Raw genomic sequence first — 10,189 nt, forward strand, 5'->3', positions numbered from 1 at the left:
CAAGTACTTCAAAGCTATGATTAGTGATACTCGGGGTATTTATATGGAATCATCCTCAGGTAGTGTAGATTCTAGTTTGGTCAAATGATGAACGCCTGGAAGGGGGGGGGGAGTAAATTCAAGCCCGATGTGCTCAGGTGAGCGCTGTGGCCCCTGGGCCTCTTGTTTTGGTGTGAGATAGTTCTATAACAATAACAATTTGATTGTTAATAGCAAAATGTTCTCTTATTTTTGTTATCTAAAACAATATGCACTTGAAGAAATTTTGTAATTTTTTTTTTTTTGAATTCATTACGTTTTTAATTTGAAGACAAAGAGTCTTTATAAAATAAAGGTTTTCTGAAATCCGTTTGAAAAAAGTGATTTTTTTTTACCAGTAAATCTTTTTAGATTCATAAATTGTTTTTATTCAATAATAAATATACTGATTTATTTTGTTTGTTTTTATTTGCTAAGCACATTTAGCAATATGTAGGGGTATAAACAATCGTAAGTTTCCTAATAAATCAAGCATCTTTTGTAAAACTTGGTGGAGAATAATTAAACATTCCACAAAATTAAACGGGCTTTTATATGATTATGGAGAATTTTCTGGAAGATAAATCATTGAGAATTGAAATTAAGGAACAAGAATTTCAGAATTGGTCATTCCATTTTGGTAGAATTTCCATTTTGGTAGAATAATATACTTACCAAGGTCACACAGTATTACAGATACATGTAATTCTATCTCTCTGGACTAATACACATATACCCACATAACAAAAAGATTTACGGACTAATTATTTATATCTTTATCTATAAAAAAATGATAGGTTTGTTTCTTAAGTGGAAGTTTTTTTTATTGAATTCCCACCCTTCGAGGTGTGTTTATTATGAAAATCTCAAAGCTATTACCGGGTATGTGTCTACATTTTTGTAAATGTATTTTGAACTACTGAGTATGTTGTAAAGGGCTTTAGAGATATTGTTTTATTATATAAAGTGCTTTATAAAAATTGTTATATTGGGATCTACTTTGAAAAGGTAAAACTTTTAAATCCACGTTCGCAACCTATAAATTTATAAATGCAATCAAAAGAATGCTTCAGGAAAATACCAAAGTTGGAAATCATTTGAAACGACTCCAAAATTTTCACTTGTAAGGAATCTACATTCCATTTAGTGCTGATGGATTGGAGCTGACTTGAATGAAGGATGTCAATCAGCTTACTGTTACTACGTTAAAATTTCAATAAAAGCCTGGCTGAAAAACATCCTTGTGTGAAGCTGTAGGAAATATAATTTAAAAATTGTGTTTCCCTAGGGATAAGACACGATGTTGCGTAATTTTATTACATTCAACCCTTAAAGGATCACAATTAGATCATCTCAACATCACTGAAGTAATCACTAAAAATGGTCCCAGAACAAATGTCGGGACCTAGGATCGTAGAAAATTAATTCATGAACAAGTTAATTCAGGAATTTGTGTTCCTGCTTAAGGAAACAAAAGAAAGGTTTGGAAGATTAAAAAATGCAGACAAACAAAAGGAGAAAAAGTTTTACTTTTAAAAACCTTTGGCTATAAAATCAAAACGGATCCTTTTTAAGTTAAAGAAATCCATAACCTTAAGTTTCATTGCAAGTAAGAGAGAGAGAGAGAGAACAAATAATTTAAGTTATCACCTGAAAACTATTTATGCCTTGTATGAACTGTTGACTTTCGCTTTTGACCTCAAAATCAATAGGTTTTTTAGCCACATTATCACCAAGAAACTATGTTATGCAAGAATTGAATTTTTGACATTGACCTTTCGAATGAATTCAATAGAGGTCTTCTTTAACGTATTGTCATTATAAATGATTTCATGATTTTTTTTCAAGAAAAATATGTTTCCATCTAGATACTTTTTTTGCAAGTATGTTTATTTGACAGTGACCTTTTATACTAGAATTCAATAGAGGACTTCTACAAGTCATTGAGAGTTATTGTATAAATTTTTATTGGAAAAAACTATAAGAGAAATAAAGTTAGTATCTGGAGACCTTATTTGAATTTCAGACATTGACCCATGATCTTGCATCAATTGGATTCTAAAACATTAAAAATGGGACAAGGTGCCATGGAGAAGTAAGCATTCCCTGTCGACCTGTCACACCCGACGTTTGATTCGTTTCTTGGTCGGACAAATGGAAATATAAGTAAACAATCCAGTGTGTATTTTATAGTCTTAACAATTAGTATGAAAAATGTCAGTCAGCATTCGACTTAATGAAAGATGTATTTGCTTTTGATTATAGAACTTGCGAAATGTTAAAGTTAAACGAGACCATCTTTATTTCATCAACTTGTTTGTCAATAGCCTGCCTTGATAAAGACATTGTTCGTATGTATAGAGCATGTTCTTGCATATGGAATCAACAGGGAGACAGTTGTAATTGGTATTTTGCTAAAGAGTGAGGAAAGTTGAACGTAGAAAACTTAAAGTCATCACCTTTATTTTAAAATATTGTTGTTACAATATAATTTACTTCTGTGAAAATATGCACCAGACTCTCCGACGTCCCTTATTTCAAGTCCACTGGGATATATCAAGTCAAATGGAAGTAAATATTATACAATTATTGCTGTGTTTTGAGGTCAATACAATGATTTAGCCATCTGAGGAGTACAATATTCACCGAGCCCGGAGGGCGAGGTGAATATTGTACTTCGAAGATGGCTAAATCATTGTATTGACCAAAAAAACACAGCAATAATTGTTTTATTATATGATTCACTAATAAAATGATAAAACCCATTACTTGTTTGCATTTGATTAAGTCCTATCCAAATACAATTAAGAGAGAAGCAGAATTAAAATGTTAATAAACCTTACAGGTCGTATTTATTTTTTGTTAAGTTTTTTTTAAAAATCAATTTTAGTTGCCATGAAAAAAATTATGTCAGTCTTTTTTCTAGTATAGAGTTTTAAAGGAAGGAGTATTATCAGGGAAAACTGACTGCCAAAAAGTAAAAATTGTTTTTCAGTAAAAGTGTTGGAGGAGTGTCCATGCATCCCCTCTTATCACCCTCACCCGAAAATATATATTCGCTTAACTTATCTTCACATGAAAAAAAGTTATAGTAGTTTAAATAGCTTTCCAAATTCAATTTGTATCAATTTGGAATATCCCGATCTATTTTTAGATCAATGTAGAGGAAATAAATCCTTGTATTGACCTGGAACGTCACGTGCAGGTCAATACAACGTAGTATTTTTCTAACATAGTTGGATCTCAGCCAATCAGAGAGATGAAAACTATTCAATCATATAATAATCATTTATAATACTGAGTACGTATTTGATATCTAAATGTCGAGTTGAAGGTCCCAGAAAGTGTTTTTGTCTTGTAAATAGTCTTGGATAAATTCTGCTTCATACAAATACAAACATAGGTGTGCTTATAACAGGGCACTGTACTACAGACAGATTGTTGAAAGATTTGATCTCTAAAAATAATATAGACACTGTCAATCAGAAACTCAAGTATCTTTTTGATATTAATTTGGGAGTAATTTTGAGTGCAATAATATACAATTATTGCTGTGTTTTGAGGTCAATACAATGATTTAGCCATCTGAGGAGTACAATATTCACCGAGCCCGGAGGGCGAGGTGAATATTGTACTACGAAGATGGCTAAATCATTGTATTGACCGAAAAAAACACAGCAATAATTGTTTTATTATATGATTCACTAATAAAATGATAAAACCCATTACTTGTTTGCATTTGATTAAGTCCTATCCAAATACAATTAAGAGAGAAGCAGAATTAAAATGTTAATAAACCTTACAGGTCGTATTTATTTTTTGTTAAGTTTTTTTTAAAAATCAATTTTAGTTGCCATGAAAAAAAATTATGTCAGTCTTTTTTCTAGTATAGAGTTTTAAAGGAAAGGACAGGGAAAAACTGACTGCCAAAAAGTAAAAATTGTTTTTCAGTAAAAGTGTTGGAGGAGTGTCCATGCATCCCCTCTTATCACCCTCACCCGAAAATATATATTCGCTTAACTTATCTTCACATGAAAAAAAGTTATAGTAGTTTAAATAGCTTTCCAAATTCAATTTGTATCAATTTGGAATATCCCGATCTATTTTTAGATCAATGTAGAGGAAATAAATCCTTGTATTGACCTGGAACGTCACGTGCAGGTCAATACAACGTAGTATTTTTCTAACATAGTTGGATCTCAGCCAATCAGAGAGATGAAAACTATTCAATCATATAATAATTAATGTTATTTCTTTAAAAACAGATTACGATGGACAAGGTAAGTAAAGGAGTTCTATTTTTATTTTTTTTAAAATTTGTTGTCAAAAAGCCCGGACTTTCAGATATCATGGGGAATGGTTGTAAAAAGTATTGAAACGTTAAACCATTTTATGCTATTAATTTTGGTTAAAAAAAAAATCTGAAAGATTCTGTAAGTTTCTTGGAATTTATAAGCATCCATGTCTGATTTATACCAGTTCCTAAATGTGCTCATAAACAATTCTTCAGTGATGCTACTATTTTAAAGAAGAAAAGAAAGAAAGAGGCTTCGTAGAGCATTTACTGGAACAGGTTATGAATCTTCGTTGGGTTGTTAAGGTTTTTTAAAGTTTAATAGGAATTAACTAGAAGTGTGGCAATTCAAATACAATTTGATTATTAAGAATATTAAAAATATTTAAACATCTAAAACTTATATGAATTAAAAGAAATATCAAATAAAGGTTATTTCAGACTTTAGGTATATTTATCATCTATAAAGAAAATAAAATAGTAGATATTACAGCTTTCATGAATATCTATCATATAAAGATACATTGTGAAAACATGTTAAAGCTGATAATTGTAATTTCATGAATTTTCAAAATCCATCACAAGACCTTAAATAATGGTTATAACTGATTTCATGAATATTGATGCTCTCTAATCACAAACGTCATGAATATTCAGTATCTATTAATGGTAATAAGGAATTTCAGGAACATTTATCAGTAACAAGGAGATCTCAAAAAATACTGCAAGACTCTGTCTCAATGCAAGGGTAAAATATAGGTATATGTCTACAACTCTGTTGTTGCACAAAACATTTTTTAAATTTCAATTTGAATCCGACCCTTGTGTTGATTGGTCTTCCAACAATCTGTCGTAATATTCTCCAATTGATCCCAGTTATTAGCAAAACTATCTTTTGTATTCGTATGAAGCAGAATTTATTTTAAAAAACATGCACAAGAACACTTGATTAATGTGGTCTTTTACTCAAAATTTTTAGATATATTAACGATATATAATCAGTTAAAAATAAATGTAGTTACTTCCACTCATATGTTTACTCGAAATATCAAAGTTGATTTAAAGATATGGGGGAGTCTGACACATCTGTTCATATAAGGATACCGGGTTTTTACTAGAAACTACCATTATTGGTAACCTTACAAAACTCTGTGATGAAGTTGATAACTTCAACTTATTTATCGTTAACTTTCGTCACTTATATAATTATATACCTCAATCACCTGCGTGAGGGACTAATGTTTTCTAATTAATTCAATATGCAAGGGCATGCTTCACGTTGCACAATTTCTTAAACAAGGCAAGCTTTTGAAAAGCAAGCCGATGAAACAAGTAAAAAAATCAAGTATAAAATCAGCTCCGTTTATTGTCAACATTTCCTTACTTCTATCGTCGACACAATGACCTTGTCAGCAAATACAATCTATCATTAGTTGTTTTTCATACCAATTGTTAGGGCATTAATTACACTCTGAATTGTCTACGGATTTTTTCCTTTCACCGATCATGACAAGGAGAACATAGAGGGTTCGGCCAGTCAACAGGGATGCTTACTTCTCTATGGCGCCTGATTGCACCTGATCCCGGTCTTTTTAAAGGTTCCTGTTTGCTTTGCTTCCGTTTAATATAGTTTCAATGTACCCTTGAACTTGATTACCGTTCGTAATCTCATTTTTATCGCACATATTTTGAACTCCAGTTTACTTGTTTAAATTTACTTAAGTTCCTCTTTTCTCAGAAGATCTAAGGTTTACAATTTTGGTACAAGCAGAATAACTCTAATTTATGTAAGAAGACGTATAGCACATACCAATAAATAAGAGATGATACTGAAGGTAAAATAGTAGATATTACAGCTTTCATGAATATCTATCATATAAAGATACATTGTGAAAACATGTTAAAGCTGATAATTGTAATTTCATGAATTATAAAATCCATCACAAGACCTTAAATAATGGTTATAACTGATTTCATGAATATTGATGCTCTCTAATCACAAACGTCATGAATATTCAGTATCTATTTTGGTAATAAGGAATTTCAGGAACATTTATCAGTAAAAGGACTTTTGATCTTATTTCCATACTGCAAGACTCATTTCAATGCAAGGGTAAAATATAGGTATATGTCTACAACTCTGTTGTTGCACAAAACATTTTTTAAATTTCAATTTGAAGTGTCATTTTGTGTTGATTGGTTTCCAACAATCTGTCGTAATATTCTACAATTGATCCCAGTTATTAGCAAAACTATCTTTTGTATTCGTATGAAGCAGAATTTATTTTAAAAAACATGCATATAACACTTGATTAATGTGGTCTTTTACTCAAAATTTTTAGATATATTAACGATATATAATCAGTTAAAAATAAATTTATGTGTTCCACTCATATGTTTAATCGAAATATCAAAGTTGATTTAAAGATTTATTGTTCTTGTTCATATAAGGATGATTGTTAAAAAAAAATTGGTAAGTTACAAAATGGGAAGTTGATAACTTGAATAATTAAGTTAAAAATGTCACTTATATAATTATATACCTCAATTTCACCTGCGTGAGGGACTAATGTTTTCTAATAAAAAAAAATATGCAAAACTTTTTTTTTTAAACGTTGCTTTTTATTTCTTAAAAACAAGGAGATTGAAAAGCAGTATTCCGATCAAAACCATAAAAAAATACAAAATAGGAGCAGAGCCGTTTATTGTCAAATTTCAGAGGTGGGATCAGGTACCATGGACACAATGACCTTGTCAGCAAATACAATCTATCATTAGTTGTTTTTCATCATTGATCAGGAAATAATTAAAAACCCCGTCGTCAATTCAGTGTTTAAATAACCGATAATGATAAGGAAAAACATCAGTTAGTATTTGACTCAATGATAAATTGTATTTCTGACAAGGTCATTTTATTGCACCATAGAACTCCCGAAATCTTTTTAAAGGTTCCTGATTTGCTTTGCTTCGTTCAATTGTTTTCAATAATGTACCCTTTAAGAAATTGTTCATACGCAGAGCATGCTCTTTTATCGAATCAAATGAGATATTTTAAACTCCAGTATGCAGGTGATGAAATATTGCTGCATAAGTAAGGGAAGTTTTATACAAAAAAAGTCATAAGGTTATACAATTTTGTACAAGCATTACCATTAACGTCTTTTTCAAGTAAAATATCACAAAATAAAACAGATGTGTCAGGTACCATTACATATTAAATCATTTGCAATGTTACAAACCATGATATATCATGCATCAGAAGAGAATGGAAATTATTTGAAATTTGTTAATTAAAATATACTTGCTAACTTATCAGATATATTTTAAAAAATGTGGCAGTTGAAGGCCATGGCAAGTGTGTCACCTTATCATCATAAGATTTTGTTTGTTCTGCTTCATATGAATACAAAATAGGTCTTTTAATAACAGGGCCATGGTACCGTGGGAATTACATTTTAATTGAATTGAAAAATTTGTCTACAAAAACAACATATATATTGTCAATCAGAAACTCAAGCATCTTAAGTTTTTGATGTCGACTTCAGAGTACTTGTGTGTACAATCAGATTGTTTTTTTTTAACAAAATACTAGTAATTTTTCAAACGACCAATGACAAGGTAAATAAATTTAGGAGTTCCGTTTTTATTGAAAAAGCAGTTGTCAATGATATCGAAAAGCCTGGGCTTCAATTCATCGTGGGGAATGGTTGTGTATAAAGTTGAAAAGTTCACATTTTAAGCATGTGATTTTGGTAAAATCTTGGGATTTCAAATGGCCCTAAAGTTTTAGAATTTTTGTTCGTGTTCTAAATGATTGTTCAAAAATCTGATTTACACCACTTGATTAATATAATGGTATTGTTGAATAACAGTACAGTAAAAATTTCTCCTTCTCAAACACTGTAAATATTTAGTGAGGAGTTTTAAAGAAAGAGGTTCAAAAAAAAAACAAAATTTGAACCGGAAAAATGTATTTTTTTTTGTAAGGATTTTTTATTTCGACTTAATGCAATATATATATATATATATATATATATATATATATATATATATATATATATATATATATATATATATATATATATATATATATATATGGTAGTTCAAAATCATTTTGATTCTTTGGGATATTAAAATATCCAAGTAAAATATCCAAATATTAAACAGATGTGTCAGCCTCTGTGGTATCTTTTACCTCTACCTCACCGGGATATATCAAATCGACATAAGAATGGCAATGGAAGGGTATGATACTCAGTGAAGGCAGTCGAATTAAACAAAAGAGAATGAAACAAAATAAAATGGTCCTTAGCGTAAGGAAGACAATTTAAACAAAATGGGAGTGATCCTCGGTGAAAGCACAGTTTTTCAATGGAGAATATGATTGTGTCTTACCTGTGTGGTTTCAAAAGTTTTTACAAACAGTTTTGGATAATCAGACTTATACATGACATGGCCATATTGTTATCATGAAACTCTGAGGAAGAGTTCTTCGTATGGCCACCATGCCAGACCTTTTGATTTAACAGACAAATAAACCTCCTATGTAGGTGACTAGGGCATATTGCTATTAAAGTAAGGAAAGTTGATGAAATAAAAATTGAAATTATTATGTTTAGCGTTGAGTTTTGTTGTTACATAACCATTTTTGTTAAGTAAATATTCAAATGTGAAACAGACTCTATGGTACTTTTTATTTTGAGTTCTTTGATAATAAGTAGGCAGGTATCAAAATGTCGAGTTGAAGACTAGTAAGTGTTTCCTTATTCTCATGTAGAAGTTTTTAAAATAAATTCTGTTTCATCAGTTATTTTCATAATCTGTTAGACACCTAATAAGGCAATAACTTAAACAAGAGGCCCATGGGCCACATCGCTCACCTGAGTAGCTTTGACCATGCTATTCTTTACCAGATTCTCCCCTAGTAATACATGTACATATTGTGACCCACCTCATAATTTGAAAAATTTAAAATCTACACTACACCAGCATGCTTTCGAATAAGTTTCAGCTTTTCTGGCCCAGTGGTTCTTGAGAAGAAGATTTTAATGATTTTTTTCTATCAATTTCTATGTAAAACTTGATTCCACATTGTGGCCCCTCCCTACCACTGGGGTAATGATTTGAACAATTTAGAATCTACACTACCCCAGCATGCTTTCACATAAGTTTCAGCTTTCCTGGCCCAGTGGTTCTTGAGAAGAAGATTTTTAAAGATTTTTCCTATTTATTTCTATGTTAAACTTTGATTCCCTATTGTAGCCAAGTAAAACCCCCAATATTCATGATTGTGAGCAATTTAGAATCTACACTACCCCCAGCATGCTTCCACATAAGTTGGAAAGATTTTCCTGGGCCTAGTCAAATTCAAAAGAGAAGATTTTTAAAAAAAATTCCATATATTTCTATGTAAAAATTTGATTCCCTATTGTGGCCCCGCTCTTCCCCCGGAGGTCATGATTTTTACAATTTAGAATCTACACTACCCCAGCATGCTTCCACATAAGTTTCAGCTTTCTTTGCCCAGTGGTTCTTGAGAAGAAGATTTTTAAAAGATTTTTCCCATATATTTCTATGTAAAAATTTGATTCCCTATTGTGGCCCCGCCCTACCCCCGGGGCTTTTGATGTTACAACAAATAAACCCCGGCATGCTTATAAGTTTCAGCTTTTCTGGCCCAGTGGCATATATTGAGAAGAAGATTTTTTGATGAAATAAAAATTTTTTTATTTTCCTGATTATCTCCCCTTGTGAAAAAACTTGGCCCTTCATTTTAATAATTTAAACTTCCCTTCACAGAAGGATGCTTTGTACCAAGTTTGGTAAAATTGGCCCAGTGGTTCTTGAGAAGAAGTCGAAAATGTGAAAAGTTTACAT

This window comes from Saccostrea cucullata, unplaced genomic scaffold, assembly GCF_032062105.1.
Source record: "Saccostrea cucullata isolate Sc308-1 unplaced genomic scaffold, CSIRO_AGI_Scuc_v1 ctg236, whole genome shotgun sequence".
NCBI classification, from domain to species: domain Eukaryota; kingdom Metazoa; phylum Mollusca; class Bivalvia; order Ostreida; family Ostreidae; genus Saccostrea; species Saccostrea cuccullata.